The sequence below is a fragment of the Pinus tabuliformis genome, chromosome 7 (genome assembly GCF_031772625.1).
Source record: "Pinus tabuliformis cultivar Carrire ecotype Pingquan chromosome 7, CPIR1, whole genome shotgun sequence".
In the NCBI taxonomy this organism is placed as follows: Eukaryota; Viridiplantae; Streptophyta; class Pinopsida; order Pinales; family Pinaceae; genus Pinus; species Pinus tabuliformis.
In genome coordinates this window covers 1,266,412,841-1,266,425,629 of record NC_142293.1, presented here as the reverse complement: position 1 = coordinate 1,266,425,629, position 12,789 = coordinate 1,266,412,841, and the positions used below count along the sequence as shown (strand labels likewise).

The 12,789-nt window shown below is 34.9% G+C and overlaps 1 pseudogene; it reads left to right on the top strand.

The window, feature by feature from the left end:
- Positions 1-507: 507 nt before the first annotated feature.
- LOC149252031 (cytochrome P450 750A1 pseudogene) lies at positions 508-2,149 on the top strand (annotated as a pseudogene).
- Positions 2,150-12,789: the final 10,640 nt, after the last annotated feature.

The following is a 12,789-nucleotide window of genomic DNA, read 5'->3' as shown; positions in this document are numbered from 1 at the left end:
ACTAAAAATATTTTAAAATATTCTATAAAAATTGAATCTCCACGATTTACTTAATAATTAATAATAATTAACTTAAAATTCAAAAAACTCTATTTCGTTCCTGTATGAACCTAATAAATAAATTTAATTAATATTTAATTATATAAAATAATATTATTAAACTATCTTTTATATATATTTTTCATGAGGTTGGAAATAAGATTTTTTTGCGTTTTCTGCCGTGCATCCTCATTTACCGTATAAATGATTTCCCCTCACGGAAAATATGGGTGAAAAAGGTCCGACTTTTAAAACATTACGTGGCGACGATGTTACAATCAGAAGAGACGTGGATTTCAGTGAAAGGCCTCTGGTATATGGCAGCGTCTTTTACGGAAAGATTGTTGATAGGCATACAGCTGCCATGCCTTCGCTTCAACAAATACCATTGTTGATAGCCCTTCGACATCATCAACTCATTTACTTGTCTCCATCCTCCTCAACCGTACTTCCATAAATCGGCCACAAAGTCGGACATTCATGGACAGGGAAAATGGGTACCGAAGAGAACTCGCTTACGAGATGGGTATCGGCTGCCACAGCAGTACTGATCACGACATTCGTTTCGGGCATCATCTTCCTCTGCAAATATCGTTGGAAGGCGAAGGCCGGAACAAGAAATCAAGAAGTACTGGAGCTGCCTCCAGGACCATCTCCATTGCCCATCATCGGGAACTTCCATATGTTGGGAGAATTCCCTCACCGTGTTCTGAAAGACCTCGCCGACAAATATGGTCCTCTTATGCTTATGCGCCTTGGTTCAGTCCCTGCCGTCGTGGTCTCTTCTCCTGAGATGGCCAAACAGTTTCTGAAAACTCATGATCTGCTCTTTGCCAGCCGACCTGCATCGGAGGCAGGGAAGTACTTAGCTTACAATTTCAGAGACGTGGCGTTGGCTCCCTATGGAGATTATTGGCGGCAAATGAAAAAAATTTGCGTCTTAGAACTCCTGACTGGCAGGAGAATCGAGTCCTTCCAGTCCGTGCGAGACGATGAGGTGTCTGCCATGATACGCTCGATTTGGCGGGAAAGCGAGAACGGAGGCAAGCCTGTTAATGTGAGCAAGGCGCTCTCGTCCCTTACGGCGAATATAATACGCAGAATGGTGATGGGGAGCAAATGTTCGGCTGACAGGTCGGATGAGTTGGCGGGCACGAAAGGATTGGCAGAACTTGTGCGGGAGTTATCATCTGTAGTTGGTGCTTTTGATATTGGAGATTTTATTCCTTGTGTTGGATGGTTGGATTTGCAGGGCACCAGAAGGCGCATGAAGAAATTGCGCAGAGATTTCGACGCGCTGGCCGACGAGATTATCAATGAACACATAGAGCGAAGGAAGCGAAACGGTCATCGGCGAAACGATTTTGTAGACGCGCTGCTCGACATGTGTGGGGTGGCCAACACGATGGACATAAATGTAAGCAGCAGGAACGACATAAAGGCCCTTCTTCTCGACATGTTGGCTGCTGGAACGGATACGTCAGCAGTTACTTTAGAATGGGCAATGTCTGAGGCGTTGAGAAATCCTGCCGTGATGAAGAAAGCACAGGAAGAGATCGAGTCGGTTGTGGGAAAAGATAGGCGAGTTAAGCCTTCTGATTTGTCGAGTCTGGAGTACCTGCAATGTGTTGTGAAGGAAACGCTGAGACTGCATTCAACGGTACCACTGCTGCTTCCCCACGAATCAATGGAGGCGTGCAGTGTGGCGGGATACCGCATTCCTGCTAAAACGAGGCTTATTGTGAATGCGTGGGCGATAGGGAGAGATCTAGATGTGTGGGGTGACAACGCCTTGGCGTTCAAGCCGGAGAGGTTTATGGGGGGCGGAAGAGATAGAAATATAGATGTGAGAGGTCAGGACTTTGAACTCATCCCCTTCGGATCAGGCAGGAGAGGGTGCCCGGGGACGGAGTTGGCACTTGAAGTAGTCGGTCTTGCGCTCGCCCGGCTGCTGCAATGCTTCAATTGGAGTTTGGAATGTAGAGATGAAATCCAGGAGGAGTTGAATATGAGTGAATCATACGGTGTGACGATGCCACGACGCTTCCAGCTCTTTGCAGTTCCGGCCGTGCGATTGCAAGGATGCCTATGAACTTCGTACTTTGATGCATCTATATGTATGTGTTTAGATAGGTCCTCCTCCTCCTCTGTTTTTTTTGTTTTGGTATTTGAGTGTGCAGTTTAAGTAGCCCTTGACTGTATTGGGCGTACGTCTAGATAGTTGAATTTCAATTTCAATTTCAAGAATACTATAATGTAGAGGAGCTGTTTTTAGTATTATTTTTTGGTTTTTTTGATGTATTAGCAAAAAATTTTGAAGTGAAATCTTGATTTATGTTATTTAAAATGGTTTTTGACTTTTTTATATATGGATTCAGCACCTACAAAAACCTCTATTGCACTTTCATCGTGTAAAAATTACCCATCAGATTTGTAATTTCAATAAGTTCCTACTAGATTTTAAAGAAATTAAACCAGAAAAACTTCCAACTCATAAAATAGCAAAATATTCCTACCCTATAAAGTGAAAATTCAAAAAATATATATTAAAGATTCCATTTTTAATTTATTATTATTTATATATCAGTTGAGAACTCAGCTTATCCATACAATCATTCTACTACCTATTCTATATGTCGAGAGAAAAAATTTATATGATATACATTATAATCTTTTATTATTAAATTTAAATAATTTATATTTAATATATTTTTAATTTAATTTATTAAATATATGGGTTTTTCATACGTTTCGCTACCATGAAACAAATTTGTCTTTTCCGTGGTTATTTATTTTATTTTAATTTTTTACATTCATATAAATTTAAAAAACAAATATGTCTTTCTTGCTCTTTGTGTAATTTAATTTTAATTTTATAAAAACTAAAAAACATTTTTATAAATATTTATTAGATAGTATTTTTATTACACTTATTAATATAATTAATAAGAATTATAATATTTTAATTTTAAGATGAAATAAAGTAGACATCATATTGGATTAATTATTACTAATAAAATTGATAATTAAAATACTAGTATTTGAATACTTCGTATTTAAAACGATGATCAGAAGTGTATGATAAAAAAATACTATAATTACAATTAATGTTTACTAATATTGACCTTGATGCTAAATAAATGATAATTAGATTGAGTTATGTTAAGGACATTGCGATTCATCGCAGTTATTTTTTTGAATATGGATATTGAGCGAAACAAAATTGAGTTTAAATTATGAATATTTGATGTTTTTTTTAAATGATTTTTATTTTTTTCCTATGAGAATTAAAATTTGTGAATTAGTATGTACAATATTTTTTTAAAAAGGGGATTCTCTCTTTGGAAGAAGCATTATATTACCATAGTCAAGATTTTTACAATTGTTGTAAAAACAATAGACGGCAATTCTATCATGTATCCTAACCATGCAAGATATCGCCCAATATAGAATGCTAAATTGATAGTTTAGTTTTGGAGTATTTTTTTAGATTATAATAAGCAAAAGAAGTTTTAAAGAATTTTAATTATTTTGAAGTGTATAAATTTTAGTAAATTTTACTAATTTTTAAAATGACAATTATATAATGTTTGGCAAATGTTTAAATTCTCAAAAGATTTATATAGTTTATATTTTGACAAATTTTACTAACTTTTAAAATTATAACTATATAATATTAGGCAATATCTTTATAAAAATATTTAAATTATTAATAACTTTATATGATTTTTAAACTACAACAATCACATTATTAAAAGGGATTAATATACATTGATCGATCCAATTTTCCAACAATGATAATGTTAAAAAAATAGAAAAGATAAGGCATAAATTAACATTAAAATTCACACACAAATAATACCAGTTGTTGTTCTTTTCTATTAATCATGCAAATTTGATTTATTATACTTAAACAAAATGTAGGGTATTTATGCTTTTTAACTAACGACTCAAGTAAAGCTAACTCGTAACTTCCTCATGCAAACTCACGCTAAATTTGAACTTTCTAAATATAGACTAAACTCGAACTAACTCATAGTGACTCAAATCAACTCACACTCTTAATCTAGGCTGCACTGCAAGCAAGAGTAATTAGTTATTTTTAACTCTCCCTCTTAATTATGACCACTAAACTAAGACATAACTCATCACAACTCAAACATGCCTATTGGTCTAAATCTTAGCTAGGCTGACAATTCACCTAAATTTCCTCTATGAAACTCAAATACATATTTTGCTAATAGCTTAGTGAAGATATTAGTCAATTGATCACTTGATTTACAACACTTTAGATAAAATTCTCCATTGCTCATAAGCTCTCTAATAAAATGATATCTTGTATCAATATGTTTTCTCTTTTTATTAAACATACTATGCTTCGATAGTGCAATGGCTGAGGTGTTGTCACAATAGATTATTGTTGATCCTTCTTGTTTTTGTTGAAGTCCATCCAAAAGTATTCGTAACCATATTACTTGGCATGCTGTTGATGTTGTTGCTACGTATTCTGCTTCTACTAATGAAAGTGTCACAATAGGTTGTTTCTTAGATGCCCATGATATCACACCTAAAACAAGATGAAACACATAACCAGAAATGTTTCTCCTATCATCCAAAATTTCTGCAAAATCACTATTAGTATATCCAACCAAATATTTCTTTTGTGTTCTTCCATATAATATGCCACAATTTGTAGCTCTTACTATGTATCTCAAAATCCTTTTGCCATCTTTCCAATGTGAGTCTTTTGGAGACTCCTTAAATCTAGAAATCAGGCTAACTCCTTGCATAATATCTGATCCTGTAGTTGTCATATACGTAAGGTTTCCAACCAATCTTTCAAACAGAGTTGGATTGACATGTCAAGCATCATCATCCTTACCTAACTTTGTACCTATCGCTACTGGTGTAGGAGCAGGCTTAAAATTTTCCATTCTCAATCTTTTTAACATTTTTTTTCATATTTAATTTGACAGATAAAACTCCCTTTCTCTGATTGTTCAATTTTTATGCCAAGAAAATATTTTATAAGACCAAGATCTTTCATTTCAAGTTCTTTCTTCATTTCTACTTTAAACTGATCTAGTTCAAGATCATTAGTATAAATCATGTCATATATATAAGAATAGACAAACAAAATTTGACCATGCTCATTTACATTTGTGTACAAGGGTTGTTTCAATATTGCTTCTACTAAATCTATTCTTGATCATATAACTATAAATTATACTACACCAGGCTTTTAGAGCTTGTTTGAGTCCATAGAGCATTTTCTTCAATATGTACACTTTATCTTCATGACTTTCAAATTCATAACGTGGAGTTTGCTACACATAGATTTCCTCTTCTAGAATGTCATTCAAGAAAGTTGATTTCACATCCATCTGATACAATTTCCACTTATTCTGAGTTGTTGTTACCAAGACTCCTCTTACAATATCCAATCTGGCTACCAGAGCAAAAGTTTCTCAAAATTCTATTCCTGGTTGTTGTGAGAACCCTTTTTCTACAAGCCTTGCCTTAAATATTTCAATCTCTCCTTTTTCATTCAACTTTTTCTTGTACACAAAATCAAGTTATTACAAAAATTTATTTTCAACTCATATTTTCAACTTTTCTATGAGTAAAACCATAGGGAGATAAGTTGAAAAGGTAGTTTTTTCTTTTTTCCCTCTAAAATTTCATGATGTAATCTAATATTATTTCATTATTTCCACTATTATTTTATAATATTCCTTAGGATGCCCATTTTTGGCCTCAAAATTTCTCTAATGAGGGAAGAGTCTATTCCTCATCATTTGCACCTTTTCTGTTGACCACTTCCCTGGAGGTTTGTCATACATAATACAATCTTATCCCTCAAAATAACTTTATATCCTTTTTGCGTTAATTGACCAACACTTATCATATTATGTTTTAAACCAAGAACATAATATACCTATGAAATTGTCTTCGACTCCTCATTCTTGGTTAGAATGTTGACCACTTCTTTATTGTCTACATCCACAGTCTTTTCAGTCCCCAATTTTACCTTTGTCTTAACAGATTCATCCATATTTACAACTTGATTGTTATTGCAACCACTATGTAATAACCAAACATTATCAAATGTTTCATGCATGGTATGGCAAGCTAGGAACATGGAGTCATTATTTTCAATAGTTACATTATATCTCTACTTTCCTTGATTAGTTATGCTCTTCCTGCAATCACGTGCATAGTGACCAAATTTATTTCAATAATAACATCTCACATTTGATTTTTCAACTCTTTCATTATTGTTGAATATTTTGTTATTACTTCCACTTTCTTGTTCTTTCTCTTCTCTACTATCTCTCTAACCACCATTTCTTCCACCTCGACCTCTGTCTTTTGATCTACCCCTGCCTCGACCTATGTCTCTTGAGATAGAAACCTAGATTTTAAAAGTGGTTTCTAAGGAGGAACCCTTATTTATGTCTATCCTTGCCTCATGGGAAAGAGGTGATACCATTAATTCATCAACTATGAGCAATGCCAAATCCATGGCTTCTTCAATAGCTTCTATGATCACATCAAACTTAGTAGACAAAGATCTGAGGACCTTTTCAACCACTGTTTGATATTTAATGTCATCGCCATAAATTTTTAATTGATTTAGAATCATCGAAACCCAATTCATGAATGAATTGATGTTCTTTGTTTATTCATCTATAGACTTTAAAAATCTTTCCTAGTATTCTGCAACTTAACAATACTGACTTTGCCCATACCTTCATAGTTCATTGTTAAAATATCCCATGCTATCGTTGTTGAAGATGTGGTCATAATTTTTTGCAATACTACTTTGTCCACTGCTTGTTGGATAAGTTGCAATGCTTGTGAATTCTTCTTTTTTATTATCCTCAGTTGCTCCCTCTATGCATTTGTGAGGGCTTGTTTTGCTGAGGCATCTTCAGGTTTAGGAAATCCAATCTTGATAATCCCAAACATCATGAGCCTTTAAAATTTTCTCCATCTTAATGGCCTACATATCATGGCTCTTCCCTATGAATGATGGAAGTTGTGGCTAGAAGCTTGATGAAGCCATATTTAAATAAGCCTTTTTAAATATTTTAACCAAACTCCTTTAATAGGCCCTTATAATAAAAAAAATCTTTTCAAAACAAAGCTCTCACGAATTTAAGAAAAAACCCAACAAAAAAAATTCATGACTCTGACCTTCGTGAATTGCTCTTAATATGCTTCAAAAATCCTTTTGAAGAATATCGTGCCTCGTTGTCTCTTCGTGTGCCTTTTTTTGAAAGATGATTGTCACACCTTTCGATAAGTAACACCCGTGGTGATAATTATAAACTTATGATTTGATAAGTTTGGTGCAAAAGGTTTCACCTTTAAACTTCGAACCTACGACGATTTCCTCTTAAGCTTTTCCAAAATGTCACACCTGTAAGATTTAATACTGCGACGATTTTGCTTTCACAATTAAAAAAAAATCACAATCCTTTTTCTCTTGTCTCTCTTCTTGATAGCTCTATAGGCTCCTCAGATCTTGTAATCCTTCCTCGGCTCTGATACCAATTTGTTGGAAAGGAAGAGGAGGTAAGGAACACATTAAAATAAAAGTTCACGCAAACAATACAAGCTGCTACTCTTTGCTATTGATCACAAAAACTTGATTGATTGCAATTGAACCCAACATGGGGTATTTATTCTTTTTAACTAACGACTTAACTAAAGCCCACATAGACTAACTTCATCATGCAAACTCACACTAAATTTGACCTTTCCAAATATATATTAAACTCAAACTAAATCACATTGACTTAAATCAACTCACACACTTAATCTAAACTACACTGCATGCGGGAGTAATTTGTTATTTTTAACAAAAAAATAATAGCATCAATTAGCATATATCAACCACTTACATATACCTTGGGTAGATACCATGGTTTACAAAAACCATGGGTTGTAACCACCAGTAGAAAGACAATTATTGATCATGGTAATTTACCAACATCCACTTTGATCAATCTTCTCCCTTAAGAAGTAATGGTCCCTATTGCATTGAGTTCCCCCATTATGTGGGAAAACTTCTACTAAATGTGGTTTTGGGTGAGCCACTTGCCTTGGTGTAGGAGTTTCCTTTTTTTTATATCCCGATAAATCTAGAGCCTTTGTTGGTGAGTTCCCTTAACTTGTGTTTCCATGATATAATCAATGGTTTCTTATTCCATGTGGTCGTGGCTAAGCTCAGTCAGTGTTAATTGTTGTCAATGATGTGTCCTATAATGGTGGAAAGTATGGTTGAAGGAGGTCCACATTGAACATTGGGTGTAAGCCAATGAAGGAGAGAATAACTAGCTCAAAAGAATTGTCACTCATAAACTTAATGATGATATAAGGTCCATAGAAAAGTGGACAAAGCTTCCAATGGGGTCTTGTAGGGTGCTCTTTTTGTGAATGCAACCAAGCCTTGTCTCCCACTTGAAACTTGTGTGGTACCTAATGTTGATCATGGCACTGCTTTTACATGGTATTGGCTTTATATAAAATATCATGGATCTATTAATAGCTTTGTTAAATCCTCTCAATGAATTTGGTGGCTTTTTCATCCTCAAATTGAGCATGAGAATATTATGCCTATGTGGATGCAAGTGGTAGTTCTACATTAATTGGACCCAATGGTTGAGATATTAAAGCCACCTGAAAAGGGTCATGGATAGTTGAGCTATGGAGGGCTCAATGTAGTTGTGTTTAACATAGGGGATACTTTCATACCATGTGATTCAATGTTGGGAGTTTTACATGCGCAAGATATGCACAATAATTTTATTGGTGACCTCAATCTTGCCATGAAAATGGGGGTGGAAGGCATCGGATTTGATGAACTTAGTGTCCAACAATGTCCAAAGGCTTGACCATAATGTTCTTACGAACCCACTGCGATGATTTGATATGATGGTATATGGTATCCAAAAATGTACAAACACTCATTCAATGAAGAGTTTGGCAATGACCTTTACTGTGATATTCTTTTTCTAAGTTGTCAAAATGGTGATTTTAGAAAATCATTCAATAAGCATGAAATCATAGTCACCCTACTTGGTTGAAGGGAGAATAGACATGTAGTCCATCGAGATGGATTTCCAAGGCCTGTTAGGAGTACACAAAAGAATGTACAAGCCTTGCTTCATAATTACTAGTTTGGTAATGGTTCAAGCAATGAAGGACTTGATATACTTGTTAACATCTTATCGATGTTTTGACTAATATAAATACTTGTGTATCAGTCCATTGTATTTTCCATGCAAAATTGGTTTTCCATCCATTTGTAGCGAGCTTCCAAAATCATCTTTGCACGCCCACCTGAAGGAACATAAAGATGACCTAGATGGCATAATAGTCTCCCTTGAATATGAAAGTCAGTGACAAATGTGCTTATGCTCAACATCAAGTAAGTGGTAGAGAATTCAAGATCACCCTCATAGAGTTGGGCCCTGTAATCAATGCATAGTCGCTAGGTCTCATATTTCTTCTGCATGAGTAGAATTAGGCATCCCTAGGGTGAGAATCTTAGTTAGGTATGCCATTTTTGAAGTAGTTCTTGAATTTAGCACTTGATTTCCTCATTTTCCATAAGATATCTTTGATTGACTATCCCATTAAGTACAGGTTCATTTGGGGTCAAATTGATTGAATTCTTGACCTAACGATGCAGAGGTACCCTAATGGGTGAGGAGAATATGTCTTTCTAATCTTCCATGACCTTTTACACTTTATTTTGTTGCATAGAGAGGCCCTTGTGTGGAGGTCATGGATGTAGTTATGACCTTCTACTCATTTTGAGATAGAAATAAGTAGAAGAAAAATTTCCTAGCCCGGGAGATGAACTTATTAAATTACTTAGCTGAGATTAAAGAATAGGTGATGGGAAAAGAAACATTCAATATCCTATATAATTTTCTTCCCAAAGAAATAATGGTACTGAAAGGTCTAGAATAATATACAACCTGACACTTACACAAGTATGGTTTTCCTAAAAGAACATCACAAACTTTAGGGGGGTGGGGGGCGAGGGGAGGGGGGATATCAAATAATACCTCATCCTTGAAGGGCTTGATGATGTATGGCAGGTGAAACTGTTGGCTAATGTAGAGATATCCCCCTTGGCAGAGCCACCTGATGGTGTATGGCTACGGGTGTGGTTTTGTTGATAAATCCAACCATTTGATGACATTTGTTAAGATGAGGTTATTTTGACTTCCACTATAAAACATTAAGTGTATTGGAGCACACTTCACTCACATATGTGAGTGAGAAAGGTGCTCACCTTCCTCCAGTTCTTTGGGCTCACTTGGATAGACCTTGGTGGTAGCAACGATGACATTGGATTCTTCACCAATGATTTTCTTCCACTTGTCTAAATCTGATTAGAGTAGGAACCTGTATATGACTTTGAGGCTTTCAACTCAACCACAAATGACTTCTTTGAGTAATAGTCATTGATATTATTCTTGGGGAACTTATGGAATTCACACCACTTTCTAGTGTTTTTCTTTGTCTTCCCATTACCCATCTTTGTTTGTGTCTTAGATAGGTTTTATGGGGTAGTCCATCTTAGTTTTATCCTTTTTTCTACGATTTAGAGCTACCTTTTCCTTGCTTCTTCCTATGGGAATTCATAGAACCAAGCTCTCACCTCCTTTGTTTAAATTTCTACTTAATTTTGATAGTATATTTTATGCCACAACCAATGAAGAAATGTCCTTAAGATCCATTTTTGTCTCGATGTATCTATGCACACAACCATGGTATTTGAGAACCAAATGTCACTCGAAGTCTTTGATATCCAACTTAGTGTGCAATTTATGGAAGATATTTTTTAACTCTGACATTGTTTGGTCCCTCTTCTGTCATAATGTCATCCATCTCATGTATTGGTATTATTATAGTTTAATAGGATAATATTGTTCCTTGACAACATTTTTGAAAGAGTTTAAAGTGGGTGTGACTGCAAACTTTGTGGATTCCTATGTGGCCTTTTTCTCACGATAACTCTCCCACCAATCCTTCACATGGGAGATGACTTTAAGGAGTGAAAAGGTAATATTTTTGCTATCATAAAATTTGTGGTCCAAAAGAATACCCTTTGAGTAAATTTAATGTTATGCAACCAGCTCAAAGCACAGAAGAAAAGATAGATCAACGACTTAAAAGTTGTCCTCTTCAAGGGTGAAACCTCATTTACATTACATAAATGAACGATTCTTTGATGATACAAATGATAAGACCTCCTTGGTATATATAGCAGTCGAAGGGGTCACAATATAATTAGAGACTACATAACAATAATAATGTAAGGGCATAATAATAAGAATAGTGGGCTTCTATGGGGCACATCAATAATAACATGGGGGATACATGGACAAAATAATAATAATAGGGGGCTACACTAACAATAAAAATAAGGGGAATACACTAGTATAATAGGGACCTAACAAGTCCATCTCCTTCAAAAAAATTTCTTCCTCAACGTTTGAGTAGTTCGAAATGCTTCTGCATAAAATTCTCATCCTCCCATGTGGAATCTTCAGTGTGTAAGTTCTTCCACTTAATGAGATACTTTGTGATTAATTGATTTTGTAGTTATCGGGTTCTTGTTTCTGTGACTTCTTCAGGTTCAAATATGATTTTTGAACTGAGATATTGTCACCAATAACCTTATTTAAGCATGAAACATGGAAAATTGGGTGTACTCAGGAAGATGCAGGTAGATCCAATTTGTATGCCATAGTACCAATCTTTTGCAACACCTTGTAAGGACCATAATACTTGGGCAATAAATTATTATCCTTCTTATATTTCTTTAAGGACATTTGTTTGTATGGTTGTACCCCTAAAAATACCCAACCACCTACATCAAAACTTCTTTCACTGTGATGATGATATGCATGTTGTTTCAATTGATTCTGCGCTAGAGTGAGGTTATCCTTTAAGAGTTGGATAACTTGTTGTTGATGCTCGATGTGATCTTCCACTACTTGAACCTTAGAAGTTATCTTAAAGATGATTTGATTGATAATGGATGATATCCATAAAGTGCCATAAATTGGGTCATTTTTGTTGCTGTATGGAAGGAATTGTTATACCACCATTCAGCTAGAGGTAACCACTTAACCCATTGTCTTTGTTTATCAGATACCAAGCAATGAAGATATCCTTCCAAAAATTTGTACACTATCTCAGTTTTCCCATAATATTGAGGATGATAAGATGAGCTATGGGTTAATTGAGTACCAAGACAAGAAAATAATTTTGTCCAAAAATTTCCAGTGAAAATGGGATCTCTGCCACTTACAATAGTATTTTGGTTTCCATGTAGCTTTGAATTGTTTCCATAAATGCAATATTAAATGTAATAGCTTTAAAAGGATGAGATAATGTACAAAAGTGTGCATACTTGGTAAGTCCATCAACTACTGCCATGATGACACTATTTCCTTCATACTTGGGTAAACCTGTGATAAAATCATTGAGACATCCTTCCAATCATGACTTGGAATGGCTAAAGGTTGCAACCGATCTTAGGTCTTAATTGTCTCAACTTTATTTTGTTGGCAAATCAAACATTCTGCCACAAACTTCTTCATATAAGATTTAAGGCCATCCCAAAAAAAATTCTTCTTGATCATGTGGTAAGTTTTTAAAACTCCTAAGTGCCCTCCTAAGAGGGAGGTGTGCAATTCCAAAAGAATATTTTTCTTG